Below are 21,586 nucleotides of genomic sequence, written 5' to 3' on the forward strand. Positions count from 1 at the left end.
AGAGAAACAGGAAGTGAGTTTGGTGTATCTAACCACCACTCCCACCTTCTATAAACAATGTACAAGACATAAACAGTTTGCTTACATTTAACAAGCTGGTCTAAAACCAAACAGGCCATGTCATAATTAAGCCCAAAGACTGATGACTTGTTGTTAAACAAAAGTGGTGAGTTGTAAACATTTGAGAAGGAAGAAAGCTTGGCCATAGCCTGGTCCTAGATCTGTTTGTGCTATCATTCCACTCCTTGCCACTCCATGTCATGCCAAACTGCATATGACACAGAGTACAAGTTAAATGTCAGACTAGTACCCAGGCTAGGCTAGTCTAGGGCACCAGACGGAGTTATCCTGAATCACATCAGGCCCTATGCATGCAGGGTAAATGCGGAACAGTGGGCTCCAACTCCAATGTGGATTAAAGCTACATGAGATTGTTTTGGCCCACAGCTGTGGTTGAATATAAAATGTAAAAATACAAGAGACAATATTGTACAATTTCGTAAGGCTTTTGTGTTCTCTCTCTCTCTCTCTCTCTGTCTCTCTCTCTCTCTCTCTCAAATCAATACAATTCAAAAGTCTTTATTGGCATGGGAAACATATGTCTACATTGCCAAAGCAAGTGAAATAAGCAAGTGAGATAATAAACCAATGTCAAATAAACAATTAAAAATTAACAGTAAACATGACACTCACAAAAGTTCCAAAGGAATAGAGACATTTCAAATGTCATATTATGTCAATATCCAGTGTTGTAAAGATGCGCAAATAGTTAGAGTACAAAAGGGAAAATAAATAAACATAGACATGAGTTGTATTTACAATGGTGTTTGTTCTTCACTGGTTGCCCTTTTCTTGTGGCAACGGGTCACACATCTTGCTGCTGTGATGGCACACTGGTATTTCACCCAATAGATATGGGATTTTAACAAAATTGGATTTGTTTTCAATTTTTTTGTGGATCTGTGGAATCTGTGGGAAATATGTGTCTCTAATACGGTCATACATTTGGCAGGAGGTTTGGCAGCTCAGTTTCCACCTCATTTTGTGGGCAGTGTGCACATAGCCTGTCTTCTTTTGAGAGCCAGGTCTGCCTACGGCGGACTTTCTCAATAGAGAGTCGGTACATAGTCAAAGCTTTCCTTAATGTTGGGTCAGTCACAGTGGTCAGGTATTTTGCCACTGTGTAGTATCTGTTTAGGGCCAAATAGCATTCTAGTTTGTTCTGTTTTTTTTGTAGATTTTTTTCCAATGTGTCAAGTAATTCTCTTTTTGTTTTCACATGATTTGGTTGGGTCTAATTGTGTTGCTGTCTTGGGGCGCTGTGGGGTCTGTTTGTGTTTGTGAACAGAGCCCCAGGACCAGTTTGCTTAGGGGACTCTTCTTCAGGTTCATCTCTCTGTAGGTGATGGCTTTGTTATGGAAGGTTTGGGAATCGCTTCCTTTTAGGTGGTTGTAGAATTTAATGGCTCTTTTCTGGATTTTGGTAATTAGCGGGTGTTGGTCTAATTCTGCTCTGCATGCATAATTTGGTGTTCTCTCTCTCTTTGCTCTAAGTAACAGAGACTGGTCACAGATCATTTTGTGAGGCTTATCTTTAAAGAGATTCTCCAGTACTTTTGTATACTTTTTAGCCAGTAGTTCTGAAAGTAGCACGCTCTCTGCCTCTCTGGCTCTGCTAAGAATTGGCCCACATGGTGCGCATCCATCAATAAAGGGCTTGTTGATGGACGACCACCATGATATCATCTACTCTATATCTGTCCCATGCGGGAATCAAACCCACAACCCTGATGACCGTAGTTGTTATATCTATTCCACCACTTCATATGACAACATACAGTATGGCCTGTGACAGGATACTACTAGGTGACTAAGGTAATGTTTACTGTAAATTTTTTAATGTTTATTTCACTTTTATTTATTTACTATTTCACTTGAGTTTGGCAATGTAGACATTGTTTCCATATGTTTTCATGCAATAAAGCCCTTAAATTGCAGAAAAATAGAGAGAGACAGAAACAGCTAAATAAATAAAACGTTGGCCTTTCTTAGCTAACATCCACAGAGCCGTGTTCATTTGACGCCATGTGAAATCAGTGGCAGGTGTTTTGAAATGAAGGCCTGTGGATTGTCTGAGGGGCCACACATAAACAGAAATAACCAAATGATTGTGTCTGAATGAGCGTAAAGCCTGCATCAAACCAGACAGGGGTTTGATGTTGACAGACTATGTCGTTTCGACGAAAAACAGAGCTCTTGCTGCAAAACCAGTGTGTGCAATCCAAGGTCTCTGTCTGTGGTTTAGTAATACACATGGACAGTATAACAGGCTGTTATGTGACCTGTTCATTGAGAAACTTTGCCAATCCAGTCCTTGAAAACAGCACCAAAAACAGCATTATTTCAAAGGTCTATTTTATGTTTAATAAATCCATGGACATTGTGTGGGTCTAGTACAGTAACGAGGAGTATCTGTCTGCTGTTTTGCTCGACCATGGCCGACACGTGAAATGGATTGTGTTGATGGGGGGATGATGATTTCCATTTTATTGTGTGTTTTTGTGTGACAAAAGGTTTATTTTTCACCTACTTCTTAAAAGAGCCTCAAATGCATACAGTAGATGAAGATGATGTAGGTTTTCCATCGAAAGAAGAGGGAAATTGAAACTTTATGTACATTAAGTTGAGCTCCAAAAGTATTGGGACAGTGACACGTGTTGTTGTTTTGGCGCTGTACTCCAGCACTCTAGATTTGAAAGGACACAATGACTATGAGGTTGTAAACTGTCAGCTTTAATTTTGTACATAGTCTCCCCATTTTAAGGGACCAAATGTATTGCGACAAATTCACTTATACTGTATACATATTCATATACAGTACAGTTAAATTAGATCTATAGAAAGAGCTAAACTTGATTTTTGCCTAAGTAACCTCTGGCGGCAGAGTATTCCACAATGACATGGCTCTATACATAACTGTGCGACGCATTAAATCTGTTTTTGGTTTGGGTACTGTGAAGAAACCCATTGTGGCGTGTCTGGTGGGGTATGTATGTCTGTTTGAAGGGTATGCAAATAGATTATACAAGGGGTTAGGTATTTTCAACACACGAATGTTTCTTAAAAAGATGAGAAGAGAAGTAGTCCATTTCTCCTCAACCCTCAACCATGAAATACTATCATGCATGTTTTTGATGTTAGTTCACTGTGTGCAGTTAAGGGAAAGGCATGCTGCTTTGTTTTGAGCCAGCTGCAGCTTTGCTAGGTGTTTGTTTGCTGCATCTGACCAGTAATCGAGATGGGACAAGACCAGAGCCTGAACAACTACTGCAGTTGATTATTGTGTCAAAAACGCAGAACATCTTCTTAGAACAGACCTCTCCACATCTTCACAACAAATTTGTCTTTAAACCATGATAACTGACCATCCAACGCTACTACGATTCTTCAACTTTCTCAATGGTCACACCCTTAATGCACAACTCCAGCTGAGGTTTAGGTCTAAGAGAACGCTTTGAAGCAAATACAATACTTTTGGTTTTATATGTATTTAAGACCAGTTTATTGTTAATACCCATTCTGACACTGACTGTAACTCCTTGCTAAGAGTCTCAGTGAGATCACTGGCTGTAAGTGCTGATGTGTAGAGTGTGCAATCATCAGCATACTTAGTGCTTTTAGCTTCTTGCAAGACAAGCGGCAAATCATTTGTAAATATAGAGAAGAGTAACGGCCCAAGGCAACTGAGGGATACCACAATGTACATATCTGATGTTAGAGAATCTTCCATTGAAGAATACTCTCTGGGTTATATTGGAAAAGTAACTCTCCAACCATGTGATGGCAGGTGATGTAAAGCCATAACTATAACAAATTATGATCAATAACATCAAAGGCTGCTCAGAAATCTAGTACTGCTCCAACTACCATCTTATTATCCATGTGTTTTAGCCAATCATCAGTCATCTGAGTCAGTGCAGTACAAGTTGAGTGTCCTTCTCTATTTTCATGCCGAAAGTCAATAGTTAACTTGTTGTAACGATCATCTGACAGAAGGGACCAAGATGCAGCATGGTAAGTGCTCATATTAACTTTAATGACACTTTAAATAAAACAAGAAACCAGACGCCAACAGTTCTGCCAGGTGAACACACAAGACAGAAAATAACTACCCACAAAACCCCAAAGGAAAACAGGCTGCCTAAGTATGGCTCCCAATCAGCGACAATGATGTACAGCTGTCCCTGATTGAGAGCCATACCAGGCCAAAACAAAGAAATACAAAGCATAGAAAAAAGGACATAGAATGCCCACCCTAGTCACACCCTGGCCTAACCACTTGTTCTTTGAAAAATGTTCACCACCAGTTTACTAAGAACAGGCAGCAAACTGATTGGGTGGCTGTTAGGGCCAGCAAAGGGTGCTTTACTTTTTTAGATAGTGGAATTACTTTAGCTTCCTTCCACGCCTGTGGACACACACACTCCTTTAGGCTTTGGTTAAAGACATGGCAAATAGGGGTGGCAATACAGTCTGCTACAATTCTCAGTAGTTTCCCATTTAGGTTGAAGGAAAAGGATCAATAAAAAGGAATGCTGTAGCAGCGAAACTAAAACCACAATGACTCTATTGTTTCTATAGGAGTGGTATACTGTACTATCTTCAACATCTTCAGAAGAGACAGGAATGCCAATGGCGGAGGTGTTGCGGTTTTATGTTCAGAGTCTTATTCATGTAAAGCTTAGAGAGGATCTCATGTCACATCTGCCTCACCTAAAGACCTATTCTTGTGGGAAGCTGCTATAGACCACCAAGTGTTAACAGTGAGTATTTGGATAATATGTGTGAAATGCTTGATCATGTATATGAAATCAACAGAGGTATATTTTCTGGATGCCTAAATATTGACTGGCTTTCATCAGTCAACCTACCAGATTATTTACAAACAGCACAGGAATGAAATCCTTCACATGTATTGATCACATCTTTATTAATGCTGCTGAAATGGGCTCTAAAACAGTATCCAAATCCATCTGATGTAGTGTTCATAATACAGTAGCCATATCTAGGAAAACCAAAGCTCCAAAGGTTGGGCCTAATATAGTGTATAAGAGATCATACAATAAGTTTTGTAGTGATTACTGTGTTGAAGAATATTTTCTGGACTGTAATGAGGAGCAAGCAAACGCTGCACTTGACACATTTATGAAATTGCTTATTCCAGTTACTAATAAGCATTAAGAACATGACTGTAAAAACAGTTAAATCCCTGTGGATTAATGACGAATTGAAACATTGTATGGTTGACAGGGATGAGGCAAATGGAATGGCAAATAAGTCTGGCTGCACAACCGATTGGCAAACGTACTGTAAATTGAGAAATCATTTGACTAAACTTAACAAAAAGAAGAATAAACTGTACTATGAATCAAAGATAAATGACATAAAGAATGATAGTGAAAAGCTTTGGAGCACCTTAAATTACATTTTGGGCAAAAGGTGAGCTCGGCTCCATCACTCATTGAATCAGATGCCTCATTCATCAGAAAACCCACTGATATTGACAACTACTTTAATACATTTTTCATTGGTAAGATTAGCAAACTTAGGCATGACATGCCAACAACAAATTCTGAACCTACACATCTATGCATAACTGACCAAATTATTAAAGACAAGCATTGAAATTTAGAATTCTGTAAAATGAGTGTGGAAGAGGTGAAAATATTATGGTTGTCTATCAACAATGACAAGTCACCTGGGTTTGACAGTTTCGATGAAAAATTACTGAGGATGATATCGGACGATATCGCCACTCCTATTTGCCATCTCTTCAAGCCTAAAGGAAAGTGTGTGCCCCCAGGCCTGGAGGGAAGCAAACTGTCACATCCTGGACAGTAATAGGGGTTATTTGTATTGTAGTTTGGTCAGGACATGGCAGAGGGTATTTGTTTTATGTGGTTCGGGGTGGTGGTTTGCTTAGAAGGGTGTTTGATTTATTATTTCCGGGTTTGGGTTATGTTCTATGTTTTTTGTATTTCTATCTTCTCTCTAGTTTAGGATTTCTATGTTAGGTAATTGAATGTTGGACTCTCAATTGGAGGCAGGTGTTTGTAGTTGCATTTGATTGAGAGTCCTATATATAGGTATGTGTTTTGTTTGTGTTTTGTGGGAGATTGTTCTGTGTATAGCCTTGTGCCGTTTACCAGACTGTTATTTGTCGTTTTGTGTACGTGTTTATTTTGGTTTCCCTTCTTTTCCTTAATAAAGAAGAGTACATACGATCTTGCTGCGTATTGGTCCGACAATGATTTTTCTTTATCTTCTGACGAAGAAAAATGTGACACAACCGTAATTCTGTTATTCAAGAATTGCAAAGCACCCTTTACTGGCTCAAACAACTGACCAATCAGCCTGTTACCAACCCTTAGTAAACTTTTTGAAAAAAATGGTGTTTGCCCAGATACAATGTATTTCACAGTAAACAATTGAACAACAGATTTTCAACACACTTATAGAGAAGGATGTTCAACATGTACGGCACTTACACAAATGACTAATGGTTGGCTGAGTCCTTGATAATAAAAACATGTCTTATGGCTTCACATCCTCCTGTTACATTGTGGATCGAGAGTTACCTGTCAAACAGAACACAGAGGGTGTTCTTTACCGGAAGCCTCTCCAAAATAATCCAGGTAGGCATTCCCTAGAGAAGCTGTCTAGGCCCCTTACTTTTTAAAATCTTTACTAATGAGCTGCCACTGGCTCTGAGTAAAGCCTGTGTGTCTACAGTATGTATGCTGATGACTCAACACTATACACTTCAGCTACCATAGCTAGTGAAATCACTGCAACACTTAACAAAGAGCTGCGGTCAGTTTCAGAATGGGTGGCAAGAAATAAGTTACTCCTAAACATTTCAAAAACTTAAAGCATTGTTTTTGGGTCAAATCACTAATCCTTAACTAAATCTTGCAATGAAAAAAGTGGAATTTGAGCAAGTTGAGGAGACTAAACTGATTGGAGTAACCCTGGATTGTAAACTGTCATGGTCAAAACATGTTGATACAACAGTAGCTAAGATGGGCACTGGTTTTGTCGCACCTGGACTACTGTCCAATCGTGTGGTCAGGTGCCACAAAGAGGGACTTTACAATTGGCCCAGAACAAGGCAGCACGGCTGTCCCTTAAATGTGCATGGATAGCTAACATTGATAATGTCAATCTCTCCTGGCTCAAAGTAGAGGAGAGGTTGACTTCATCAATACTTGTATTTGTGAGAAATATTGACATGTTGAATGCACAAGCTGTCTGTTTAAACTACTAGCACAGAGTTCAGACACCCATGCATACCCCACAAGACATGCCACCAGAGGTCTCTTCACAGTCCCCAAATCCAGAACAGACTATAGGAGGCGCACAGTACTACACAGAGTCATGACTACATGGAACTCTATTCCACATCAACTAACTCATGCTGGCACTAAAATCAGATTTAAAAAACAACTTATGGAACAGCGGGGACTGTGAAGAGACACACACACAGGCAAAGACACACACATACACAAACACACACACACACACACACACACACACACACACACACACGCACACACACACACGATAACATACACACTATACACACACATAGACATGGATTTTGTGTTCTAGGTATGTGGTAGTAGAGTAGCGGCCTGAGGGCACACACTTAATATGTTGTGAAATCTGTTGTGAAACGTGTGGTAGTGTGTTTAATTGTATGTAACTGCCAAAATTTTGCTGAACCCCAGGAAGAATAGCTGCTGCCTTGGCAAATGCAAATCTTACAAGTTGGCCACATGCAGATCTAAGAAGTGAGCTACAGTCCACTTTTTGAATGTTAATTCCTGTGGCGAGCCTCCAGTGTCTGGCAACCACAAGCACAGTTTGTGGCAGTTTCTCAATTGGCCATATCACCACGTGCTGTAGGCTTACCAGAACGTTTCCATGACAACACAGGATACAGGATGTGACATGGTTCTCTCACACGAACAGAATATGTGTTCATTGGGAGTGTTTATACTTTGAATACTATATTCAGGATTTTCCAGTTTTAGTAATTGATTCTGACCAGGTGTTGGTAAATGAAAACGTGTGAAAGAACGATTCAGATCAAATCAAATAACATTTTATTGGTCTCATAAATATATTTAGCAGATGTTATTGCGGCTGAAGCGAAATGCTTGTGTTCCTAGCTCCAACAGTGCAGTAGTATCTAACAATTCACAACAATACATGCAAATCTAAAATAATTGAGAAAAGTATACATATAGGAGCAATGTCAGAGTGGCATTGACTAATATACAGTAGAATAGAATACATTTTTACACATGAGATGAGTAAAGCAGTATGTAAACATTATTAAAATGACTAGTGTTCCATTATTAAAGTGGCTAGTGATTCCATGTCTATGTATATAGGGCAGCAGCCTCTAAGGTGCAGGGTTGAGTAACCGGGTGGTAGCCGGCTAGTAATGGCTATTTAACATTCTGATGGCCTTGAGATAGAAGGATTTTTTTAGTCTCTCGGTCCCAGCTTTGATGCACCTGTACTGACCTCGCATTTTGGATGGTAGCGGAGTGAAAAGGCAATGGCTCAGGTGGTTGTTGTCCTTGATGATCTTTTTGGCCTTCCTGTGACATCGAGTGCTGTAGGTGTCCTGGAGGGCAGGCAGTGTGCCCCCAGTGATGCGTTGTGCAGACCGCACCATCCTCTAGAGAGCCCGGCGGTTGTGGGCGGTGCAGTTGCCGTACCAGGCGGTGATGCAGCCTGACAGGATGCTCTCAATTGTAAATCTTAGGGGCCAAGCCGAATTTATTCAGCTTCCTGAGGTTGAAGAGGCGTTGTTGCAGATTGTCAGTGATGTGTACGCTGAGGAACTTGAAGCTTTCCACCTTGTCCACTGCGGTCCCGTTGGTGTGGATAGGGGAGTGCTCCCTCTGCTGTTTCCTGAAGTCCACGATCAGCTCCTTCGTTTTGTTGACGTTGAGTGAGAGGTTATTTTCCTGGCACCACTCCGACAGTGAGCTCACCTCCACCCTGTAAGCTGTCTCATCATTGTTGGTAATCAGGCCTACTACTGTTGTGTTATCTGCAGACTTTAGTCATGGGTGAACAGGGAGTACAGGAGGGGGCTAAGCACTCACCCTTGTGGGGCCCCTGTTTTGAGGATCAGCGAAGTGGAGGCCTCTCTCTCTCTGTAACCTATATGAGTATGTAGATGGATATGAACAAAACGTGCTTCGATATTTGTATCTGTGTCCACACAATATGTATGACTAGTGATGGGATGGACCAAACAGTATGGTTTGTGTGGGTTTGATCTGAGATGAACAGCACGGTAAGTGTGGGTTTGATCTGAGATGAACAGCACGGTTAGTGTGGGTTTGATCTGAGATGAACAGCACGGTTAGTGTGGGTTTGATTTGAGATGAACAGCACGGTTAGTGTGGGTTTGAGCTGAGATGAACAGCATGGTTAGTGTGGGTTTGATCTGAGATGAATATACTTTGCTGCAACCCTCAGATACTTCCATTAATTTGAGACAGTTAGCTAATGTGTTTCCAGTGTGTTTTGTTCTTTAGTCTTGAAAAGCAGACCAGACAGGCGTATTGACTGAGGGCCATAGTACGAGGGAGTGCAGAAGGCTGACTCTGTCTGCTGTCTACCCAGGCTCTGGCTCCCGATCCTGGGCAGGGCTGGGCGACAGGGTCCTGTGGTTCGTTTATGGACAGCCAACCCTTTCCGCGGCGGTTAAAGCCTAATTACGTACAGCTATAAAATGGTGGCCTATATGGGTGTGTCTTTCTCTGTCACCCAGCAGAGCCTCCACAGAGCCAGCCACAAGGAGAGAGAGAGAGAGAGAGAGAGAGAGAGAGAGAGAGAGAGAGAGAGAGAGAGAGAGAGAGAGAGAGAGAGAGAGAGAGAGAGAGAGAGAGAGAGAGAGAGAGAGAGAGAGAGAGAGAGAGAGAGAGAGAGAGAGAGAGAGAGAGAGAGAGAGAGACAGACAGCCGGAGCATACAGCCGAGGGCTTTGATTGCTCCAGATATTTTTACACTATTGGTTGTTTAATGTTTGTTTTTCTTTTCTATCTGGGACGACGCCTTCATAACTTTTTTAAGAGATGTCGTTTTCTAGCTTTGTTTTTGTTTTTGTTTTTGTTCCTAAAAATATTTAAGAAGGGCCTTGGCTGAGTTAACATTGTTGTGCTTCTCTATTGGTGCCACACACTGAGAGTTTTACAATGTCTGACTTTCAGAAACATCCTATACTGCTGACAGTTCTGTCTACGGAAGTGTATGATGAATCTGAAAACTTTGCAAAACCACTGTTTGGGAAAGGGGGGGAAAAGACATGAGAAAGACATGGGAATTTCCCCCTCCTTGAGACAGCTGATACCAGAAGGGAAGTGAGTCAGGTGGTCAGGTCCAGACAGATCCGCCATCCCAGCAGTCTTTACTGGCTCAGCCCTTAGCTGTAAACTTTGGTTCAGACTTGTTTATGCGTGCAATTACTCTATTACTCCTCTACTATATGTGTGTTTGTGGGCACACACCTGACTGGTGGCGTTTTGACCTCTTTTGACCTCCTCTGACCTCTACCTTGAGAGGACAAAGAAATAATCAATTCATCCAGGGCAACAGTCGGACACACGGTCAAACAGACGGACGGACAGACAAATAATTAGACAAACAGACAGACGGACGGACAAATAAACTGTCAGACACCCACGAACGTATACACAATTACTCTCTGCTGGAATGCATCTCAACAGCATTCCAGTGAGAAGACACATGGCTATGGTTGGATGGTTTGTGGTTAAACAGCTGTTGATGAACCATGCTGATGTCATTGTCCTAAAAATACCGTAATTTCCGGACCATTAAGCGCAACTGAATATAAGCCGCACCCACTGAATTATTTTTTATTTTTTATTTTGAACATAAATAAGCCGCACATGTCTATAAGCCGCAGGTGCCTACCAGTACATTGAAACAAATTAACTTTACACAGGCTTTAACGAAACACGGCTTGTAACAAAAATAAATAGGCTTTAACGAAACACGGCTTGTAACAAAAATAAATAGGCTTTAACGAAACACGGCTTGTAACAAAAAATAAAAAATTAGCAGTAAGCTTTAGTTGTCTTTTTGCACTGAGTCAATTCCTCACGCTGCTGTTTCCAACGTCTTATCATCGACTCATTAAGACCAAGCTCCCGTGCAGCAGCTCTATTTCTTTTTCCAACAGCCAGATCAATCGCCTTCAACTTGAAAGCTGCATCATATGCATTTCTCCGTGTCTTTGCCATGATGAGGGTGACAAAATGACTACCGTAATCAGAATGATGGGAAGTTTGAGAGCGCTCGATTTAATCTAAACAGTAAACAAAAAAGTTGTTTGACCTTAACCCGTTCGGCAATTTCATTGGTCTAATGAAAGCTTCATGCCGCCAAAAAACTGAGCACGTCACAGAATGTGTTTTTTTGGAAGAAAATAAATTGAAAGCGGGAAAAATCCATATATTAGCCGCGTCATTGTTTAAGCCGCGAGGTTCAAAGCTGGGAAAAAAGTTGCGGCTTATAGTCCAGAATTTACGGTACATCTGACTGCACTTATTCTGCCTCAATTGCATTAATTTCATGTTCCCATTTGGCATCAGAAAAACACAAACACATTACCAAACTACACAGTATTGTCCAACAGTACAGGGAGTTAGGTAACAGTATTGTCCGACAGTACACGGAGTTAGGTAACAGTATTGTCCCACAGTACAGGGAGTTAGCTAACAGACGGGAACTGTGAAGGGATACACACACAGGCAAAGGCACAGACACACGCATACTCAAATACACACACACACGCACACATACACACACATGGTAACATAAGCACTATACACACATGTAGACATGGCTTTTTTGTTGTAGATATGTGGTAGTAGAGTAGTGGCCTGAGGGCACACACTTAATATGTTGTGAAATCTGTTGTAATGTTTTTAATTTTATATAACTACCTTAATTTTGCTGGACCCCAGGAAGAGTAGGTAACGTGATGCGACGCATGCCACTGACGCGGCCCGCTACCAAGGACTGTGGGCTCTCCTTCTCCGTGGCCGACGTGAAAAAGACATTTAAGCATGTTAACCCTCGCAAGGCTGCCGGCCCAGACGGCATCCCTAGCCGCATGAGCAGACCAGCGGGCTGGTGTGTTTACAGATATATTCAATCAATCCCTATCCCAGTCTGCTGTCCACACATGCTTGAAGATGGCCACCATTGTTCCTGTACCCAAGAAAGCGAAGGTAACTGAACTAAATTACTATCGCCCCATAGCACTCACTTCTGTCATCATGAAGTGCTTTGAGAGACTGGTCAAGGATCATATCACCTCTACCCTACCTGACACTCTAGACCCACTTCAATTTGCTTACTGCCCCAATAGATCCACAGACGATGCAATCGCCATCGCACTGCACACTGCCCTATCCCATCTGGACAAAAGGAATAGCTATGTAAGAATTCTGTTCATTGACTATAACTTCGCTGATCCTCAACACTGGGGCTCCACTAGGGTGCGTTCTCAGCCCTCTCCTGCACCTCCTGTTCACCCACGACTGCTCGGCCACGCTCGCCTCCAACTCAATCATCAAGTTTGCAGACGACACAACAGAGGTGGGCTTGATTACTAACAATGACGAGACAGCCTACAGGGAGGAGGTGAGAGCTCTGTGAGTGTGGTGCCAGGAAAATAACCTCTCACTCAACGTCAACAAAACAAAAGAGATTTTTTATTTTTATTTATTTCACCTTTATTTAACCAGGTAGGCAAGTTGAGAACAAGTTCTCATTTACAATTGCGACCTGGCCAAGATAAAGCAAAGCAGTTCGACAACATACAAAAACACAGAGTTACACATGGAGTAAAACAACATACAATCAATGATACAGTAGAAAAAAATAAGACTATATACAATGTGAGCAAATGATGTGAGATAAGGGAGGTAAAGGCAAAAAAGGCCATGGTGGCAAAGTAAATAAAGTATGGCAAGTAAAACACTGGAATGGTAGATTTGTAATTTGAAGAAAGTTCAAAGTTAAAATATAAATAATATGGTGCAAAGGAGCAAAATAAATAAAATAAATAAATACAGTAGGGGAAGAGGTAGTAGTTAGGGCTAAATTATAGATGGGCTATGTACAGGTGCAGTGATCTGGAAGCTGCTCTGATAGCTGGTGCTTAAAGCTAGTGAGGGAGATAAGTGTTTCCAGTTTCAGAGATTTTTGTAGTTCGTTCCAGTCATTGGCAGCAGAGAACTGGAAGGAGAGACGACCAAAGGAGGAGTTGGCTTTAGGGGTGACCAGAGAGATATACCTGCTGGAGCGCGTGCTACAGGTGGGTGCTGCTATGGTGACCAGTGAGCGGAGATAAGGGGGGACTTTACCTAGCAGGGTCTTGTAGATGACCTGGAGCCAATGTGTTTGGCGACGATTATGAAGCGAAGGCCAGCCAACGAGAGCGTACAGGTCGCAGTGGTGGGTAGTAAATGGGGCTTTGGTGACAAAACGGATGGCACTGTGATAGACTGCATTCAGCTTGTTGAGTAGGGTATTGGAGGCTATTTTGTAAATGACATCGCCAAAGTCGAGGATTGGTAGGATGGTCAGTTTTACGAGGGTATGTTTGGCAGCATGAGTGAAGGATGCTTTGTTGCGAAATAGGAAGCCAATTCTAGATTTAACTTTGGATTGGAGATGATTGATGTGAGTCTGGAAGGAGAGTTTACAGTCTAACCAGACACCTAGGTATTTGTAGTTGTCCACAAATTCTAAGTCAGAACCGTCCAGAGAAGTGATGCTGGACAGGCGGGCAGGTGCAGGCAGCGATCGGTTGAAGAGCATGCATTTAGTTTTACTTGTATTTAGGAGCTGTTGGAGACCACGGAAGGAGAGTTGTATGGCATTGAAGCTCGTCTGGAGGGTTGTTAACACAGTGTCCAAAGAAGGGCCAGAAGTATACAGAATGGTGTCGTCTGCGTAGAGGTGGATCAGAGATTCACCAGCAGCAAGAGCGACATCATTGATGTATACAGAGAAAAGAGTTGGCCCAAGAATTGAACCCTGTGGTACCCCCATAGAGACTGCCAGAGGTCCGGACAGCAGGCCCTCCGATTTGACACACTGAACTCTATCAGAGAAGTAGTTGGTGAACCAGGGGACGCAATCGTTTGAGAAACCAAGGCTACTGAGTCTGCCGATGAGGATGTGGTGATTAACAGAGTCAAAAGCTTTGGCCAGGTCAATGAATATGGCAGCACAGTATTGTTTCTTATCGATGGCGGTTACGATATCGTTTAGGACCTTGAGCGTGGCTGAGGTGCACCCATGACCAGCTCTGAAACCAGATTGCATAGCGGAGAGGGTGCGGTGGGATTCGAAATGGTCGGTAATCTGTTTGTTGACTTGGCTTTCGAAGACCTTAGAAAGGCAGGGTAGGATGGATATAGGTCTGTAGCAATTTGGGTCAAGAGTGTCACCTCCTTTGAAGAGGGGGATGACAGCAGCTGCTTTCCAATCTATGGGAATCTCAGACGACACGAAAGAGAGGTTGAACAGGCTAGTAATAGGGGTTGCAATAATTTCGGCAGATCATTTTAGAAAGAAAGGGTCCAGATTGTCAAGCCCAGCTGATTTGTAGGGGTCCAGATTTTGCAGCTCTTTCAGAACATCAGCTGAATGGATTTGGGAGAAGGAGAAATGGGGGAGGCTTGGGCGAGTAGCTGTGGGGGGTGCAGTGCTGTTGAATGCAGTAGGGGTAGTTAGGTGGAAAGCATGGCCAGCCGTAGAAAAATGCTTATTGAAATTCTCAATTATAGTGGGCTTATTGGTGGTGACAGAGTTTCCTATCCTCAGTGCAGTGGGCAGTTGGGAGGAGGTGTTCTTATTCTCCATGGACTTTACAATGTCCCAGAACTTTTTAGAGTTTGAGTTGCAGGAAGCAAATTTCTGTTTGAAAAAGCTAGCCTTGGTGTTTCTAACTGCCTGTGTGTATTGGTTTCTAACTTCCCTGAAAAGTTGCATATCGCAGGGGCAGTTCGATGCTAATGCAGAATGCCACAGGATATTTTTGTGTTGGTTAAGGGCAGTCAGGTCTGGGGAGAACCAAGGGCTATATCTGTTCCTGGTTCTAAATTTCTTGAAAGGGGCATGCTTATTTAAGATGGTGAGGAAGGCATTTAAAAAAAAATAACCAGGCATCCTCTACTGACGGGATGAGGTCAATATCCTTCCAGGATACCAGGGCCAGGTCGATTAGAAAGGCTTGCTCGTTGAAATGTTTCAGGGAGCGTTTGACAGTGATGAGTGGAGGTCGTTTGACCGCTGACCCATTACGGGTGCAGGCAATGAGGCAGTGATCGCTGAGATCTTGGTTGAAAACAGCAGAGGTGTATTTAGAGGGCACGTTGGTTAGGATGATATCTATGAGGGTGCCAGTGTTTGCGGCTTTGGGGTTGTACCTGGTGTGTTCATTAATAATTTGTGTGAGATTGAGGGCATCAAGCTTGGATTGTAGGATGGCTGGGGTGTTAAGCATGTCCCAGTTTAGGTCACCTAGTAGCACGAGCTCTGAAGATAGATGGGGGGCAATCAGTTCACATATGGTGTCCTGAGCACAGCTAGGGGCCGAGGGGGGTCTATAGCAGGCGGCGACGGTGAGAGACTTGTTTTTGGAGATGTGGATTTTTAAAAGTAGAAGTTCAAATTGTTTGGGTACAGACCTGGATAGCAGGACAGAACTCTGCAGGCTATCTCTGCAGTAGATTGCAACACCGCCCCCTTTGGTCGTTCTATCTTGTCTGAAAACGTTGTAGTTAGGGATGAAGATTTCAGAGTTTTTGGTGGACTTCCTAAGCCAAGATTCAGACACAGCTAGGACATCCGGGTTGGCAGAGTGTGCTAAAGCAGTGAATAAAACAAACTTAGGGAGGAGGCTTCTAATGTTAACATGCATGAAACCAAGGCTATTACGGTTACAGAAGTCATCAAAAGAGAGCGCCTGGGGAGTAGGAGTGGAGCCAGGCACTGCAGGGCCTGGATTCACCTCTACATCCCCAGAGGAGCAGAGAAGAATGAGTATCAGGCTACGGCTAAAAGTTATAAGAATTGGTCGTCTGTGACGTCCAGAATAGAGAGAAAAAGGAGCAGGTTTCTGGGGGCGATAAAATAGCTTCAAGGTATAATGTACAGACAAAGGTATGGTGGGATGTGAATACAGAGGAGGTAAACCTAGGCATTTAGTGATGATGAGAGAGATATTGTCTCTAGAAACATAATTGAAACCAGAAGATGTCATAGCATGTGTGGGTGGAGGAACTGAGAGGTTGGATAAGGTATAATGAGCAGGGCTAGAGGCTCTACAGTGAAATAAGCCAATAAACACTAACCAGAACAGCAATGGACAAGGCATATTGACATTAAGGAGAGGCATGCTTAGCCGGGCCATAGGTAGCAAGCTGGTGGAAGATGGAGGGAGGTCTGTTTTTAGCCACCTCGTGCGTTTCCGTCTGTGGGTTAGTGGGGTTCTGTGTGGAAGGGGGGACCAGTCCAAGTTGGCAAAATAGTTAGTTATAGTGGCCCAAGAAAAGTGTCCGATAGACCTATTCAGATCGCAGCCGATAAGACAGCTAACGATTAGCGGGCCGCAGATGGGCGATCAGGTTACGTCGCGACGGAGGGGCCAGTTGGATAACTCCCTCGGGCAGATAACGTCGGTGGTCCAGTCGTGAAGGCCCGATGGGGCTCCGCATCGGCAGTAAAACGGGTCAGGATTGGTGATTGTAGCCCAGGAGACACTTCAGCTGGCTAGCTCAGGAAAAGCCCACGAGTGGCTGACGGAACTCTTCAGCTGGCTAGCTCCGGAATAATCTGTGTTAATTCCGGGACCGACGTTGCCAATAGTCACTCAGGTAGCAGCTAGTTAGCTGCAAGATCCAGGTGTAAATGTCCAGAGCCTGCGGTAGAGATCGGGGAAAGGAGAGAGAATAGGTCCGGTATGCTCTGGTCTGAGTCGCGCTGTACAAAAACTGGCGATAGCTTTTCGAGCTAATGGATAGCTGAGGACAGCTAACCATGGCTAGCTGAACTCCAACGTTAGCCAGTGAAAATGGCTAACCTCTGGCTTGCTTCTGTTGTGGATTTCAGATTTGAGGTAAATAATACTTTCTTTTTTTAAATTGGTGAGGCGGGTTGCAGGAGAGTGCTTTGAGGTTGAGTTTTTAGAAGAAAAAATGTAAAAAGATATGCGAAGAAAAATATGTAAATATATATATACACGGGACACGACAAGAGGAGGGTAAAGGACGTCTGAACTGCTACGCCATCTTGGAGATGATCATGGACTTCAGGAAACAGCAGTGGGAGCACCCCCCTATCCACATTGACAGGACCGCAGTGGAGAAGGTGGAAAGCTTCAAGTTCCTTGGTGTACACATCAATGACAAACTGAAATGGCCACCCACACAGACAATGTGGTGAAGAAGGCGCAACAGCGACTCTTCAACCTCAGGAGGCTGAAGAAATTTGGCGTGGCACCTAAAACAAACTTTTACAGATGCACATTTGATAGCATCCTGTCGGGCTTTTATCAATGCCTGTACGGCAACTGCACTGCCCGCAACCGCAGGGCTCTCCAGAGGGTGGTGTGGTCTTCGCAACGCATCACTGGGGGCAAACTACCTTCACTCCAGGACACCTACAGCACCCAATGTCACAGGAAGGCCAAAAAGATCATCAATGACAACAACCACCTGAGCCACTGCCTGTTCACACTGCTATCAGAGACTGAAAAACAGTTTCTATCTCAAGGCCATCAGACTGTTAAATAGCCATCACTAGCACAATAGAGGCCGCTGCCTACATACATAGACTTGAAATCACTGGCCACTTTAATAAATGGAACACTAGTCACTATAATAATGTTACATATTTGCATTACCCGTCTCATATGTAAACTCAGCAACAACAAAAAAAGTCCTCTCACTGTCAACTGCATTTATTTTCAGCAAACTTAACATGTGTAAATATTTGTATGAACATAACAAGATTCAACAACTGAGACGTAAACTGAACAAGTTCCACAGACATGTGACTAACATAAATTGAATAATGTGTCCCTGAACAAAGGGGGGGGGGGGTCAAAATCAAAAGTCAGTATCTGGTGTGGCCACCAGCTGCATTAAGTACTGCAGTGCATCTCCTCCTCATGGACTGCACCAGAGTTGCCAATTCTTGCTGTGAGATGTTATCCCACTCTTCCACCAAGGCACCTGCAAGTCCTCACCCTCCGATCCAACAGGTCCCAGACGTGCTCAATGGGATTGAGATCCGGGCTCCGGGCTGGCCATGGCAGAACACTGACATTCCTGTCTTGCAGGAAATCACACACAGAATGAGCAGTATGGCTGGTGGCATTGTCATGCTGGAGGGTCATGTCAGGATGAGCCTGCAGGAAGGGTACCACATGAGGGAGGAGGAGGTCTTCCCTGTAACGCACAGCACTGAGAATGCCTGCAATGACAACAAGCTCAGTCCGATGATCCTGTGACACACCGCCCCAGACCATGACGGACCCTCCACCTCCAAATCGATCCCACTCCAGAGTACAGGCCTCGGTGTAACGCTCATTCCTTCGATGATAAACGCGAATCGGACCATCACCCCTGGTGAGAGTCAAAACCGCGACTCGTCAGTGAAGAGCACTTTTTCCAGTCCTGTCTGGTGCCTGCGACGGTGGGTTTGTGGCCATAGGCAACGTTGTTGCCGGTGATGTCTGGTGAAGACCTGCCTTACAACAGGCCTACAAGCCATCAGTCCAGCCTCTCTCAGCCTATTGCGGACAGTCTGAGCACTGATGGAGGGATTGTGCGTTCCTGGTGTAACTCGGGCAGTTGTTGTTGTCATCCTGTACCTGTCCCGCAGGTGTGATGTTCGGATGTACCGATCCTGTGTAGGTGTTGTTACATGTGGTCTGCCACTGCGAGGGCGATCAGCTGTCCGTCCTGTCTCCCTGTAGCTCTGTCTTAGTACGGACATTGCAATTTATTGCCCTGGCCACATCTGCGGTCCTCATGCCTCATTGCAGCATGCCTAAGGCACGTTCACGCAGATGAGCAGGGGCCCTAGGCATCTTTCTTTTGGAGTTTTTCAGAGTCAGTAGAAATGCCTCTTTAGTGTCCTAAGTTTTTATAACTGTGACCTTAATTGCCTACCGTCTGTAAGCTGTTAGTGTCTTAACGACCGTTCCACAGGTGCATGTTCATTAATTGTTTATGGTTCATTGAACAAGCATGGGAAACAGTGTTTAAACCCTTTACAATGAAGATCTGTGAAGTTATTTGGATTTTTACGAATTATCTTTGAAAGACAGGGTCCTGAAAAAGGGACGTTTCTTTTTTTGCTGAGTTTATATACCGTATCCTATACTATTCCACTGTATCTTAGTCCATGCCACTCTGACATTGCTCATCCATATATTTATATATTCTTAATTCCATTCCTTTACTTAGACTTGTGTGTTTTATGTATATGTTGTGAAATTGTTAGATATTACTTGTTAGATATTACTGCACTGTTGGAGCTATAAACACAATCATTTCGCTACAACCGCAATAACATCTGCTAAACGTGTATGTGACCAATACAATTTGATTTGATTGGTCACATTGCTAGTGACCAATCAGCTCTTCACTGACAATTTCATAGTCCTGCTCACATTGCCCTACCCTATGCTTTGACCTCTTTCTCCCCTCTCTCTCCAGATGAAATCTAGCGTCTTGTGACGGCCGGCCGCCCAACAACCTGCCCACTTGAACCTATCCCCTCCTCTCTTCTCCAGACCATTTCCGGAGACCTTCTCCATTACCTCACCTCGCTCATCAACTCATCCTTGACCGCTGGCTACGTCCCTTCCGTCTTCAAGAGAGCGAGAGTTGCACCCCTTTTCAAAAAACCTACACGCGATCCCTCCGATGTCAACAACTACAGACCAGTATCCCTTCTTTCTTTTCTCTCCAAAACTCTTGAACGTGCCGTCCTTGGCCAGCTCTCCTGCTATCTCTCTCAGAATGACCTTCTCGATCCAAATCAGTCAGGTTTCAAGGCTGTTCATTCAACTGAGACTGCTCTTCTCTGTGTCACGGAGGCTCTCCGCACTGCTAAAGCTAACTCTCTCTCCTCTGCTCTCATCCTTCTAGACCTATCTGCTGCCTTTGATACTGTGAACCATCAGATCCTCCTCTCCACCCATTCCGAGTTGGGTATCTCCGGCGCGACTCACTCTTGGATTGCGTCCTACCTGACAGGTCGCTCCTACCAGTAGGCGTGGCGAGAATCCGTCTCCGCACCACATGCTCTCACCACTGGTGTCCCCCAGGGCTCAGTTCTAGGCCCTCTCCTATTCTCGCTATACACCAAGTCACTTGGCTCTGTCATATCCTCACATGGTCTCTCCTATCATTGCTATGGCAGATGACACTCAATTAATCTTCTCCTTTCCCCCTTCTGATAACCAGGTGGCAAATCGCATCTCTGCATGTCTGGCAGACATATCAGTGTGGATGACGGATCACCACCTCAAGCTGAACCTTGGCAAGACGGATCTGCTCTTCCTCCCGGGGAAGGACTGCCCTTTCCATGATCTCGCCATCACGGTGGACAACTCCATTGTGTCCTCCTCCCAGAGTGCTAAGAGCCTCGGTGTGACCCTGGACAACACCCTGTCGTTCTCCGCTAACATCAAGGCGGTGACCCGATCCTGTAGGTTCATGCTATACAACATTTGCAGAGTACGACCCTGCCTTACACAGGAAGCGGCGCAGGTCCAAATCCAGGCACTTGTCATCTCCCGTCTGGATTACTGCAACTCCCTGTTGGCGGGGCTCCCTGCCTGTGCCATTAAACCCCTACAACTCATCCAGAACGCCGCAGCCCGTCTGGTGTTCAACCTTCCCAAGTTCTCTCACGTCACCCCGCTCCTCCGCACACTCCACTGGCTTCCAGTTGAAGCTCGCATCTGCTATAAGACCATGGTGCTTGCCTACGGAGCTGTGAGGGGAACGGCACCTCCGTACCTTCAGGCTCTGATCAGGCCCTACACCCAAACAAGGGCACTGCGTTCATCCACCTCTGGCCTGCTGGCCCCCCTACCTCTGCGGAAGCACAGTACCTGCTCAGCCCAGTCAAAACTGTTCGCTGCTCTGGCACCCCAATGGTGGAACAAGCTCCCTCACAACGCCAGGACAGCGGAGTCAATCACCACCTTCCGTAGACACCTGAAACCCCACCTCTTTAAGGAATACCTGGGATAGGATATAGTAGTCTTTCTAACCCCCCCCCAAAAAAAACCCATAAATAATAAAATTAAAATGTTTTAAAAAAAAGATATAGATGTACTATTGTAAAGTGGTTGTTCCACTGGATATCATAAGGTGAATGCACCAATTTGTAAGTCACTCTGGATAAGAGCGTCTGCTAAATGACGTAAATGTAAA

Source organism: Salmo salar, chromosome ssa13 (genome assembly GCF_905237065.1).
Source record: "Salmo salar chromosome ssa13, Ssal_v3.1, whole genome shotgun sequence".
In the NCBI taxonomy this organism is placed as follows: Eukaryota; Metazoa; Chordata; class Actinopteri; order Salmoniformes; family Salmonidae; genus Salmo; species Salmo salar.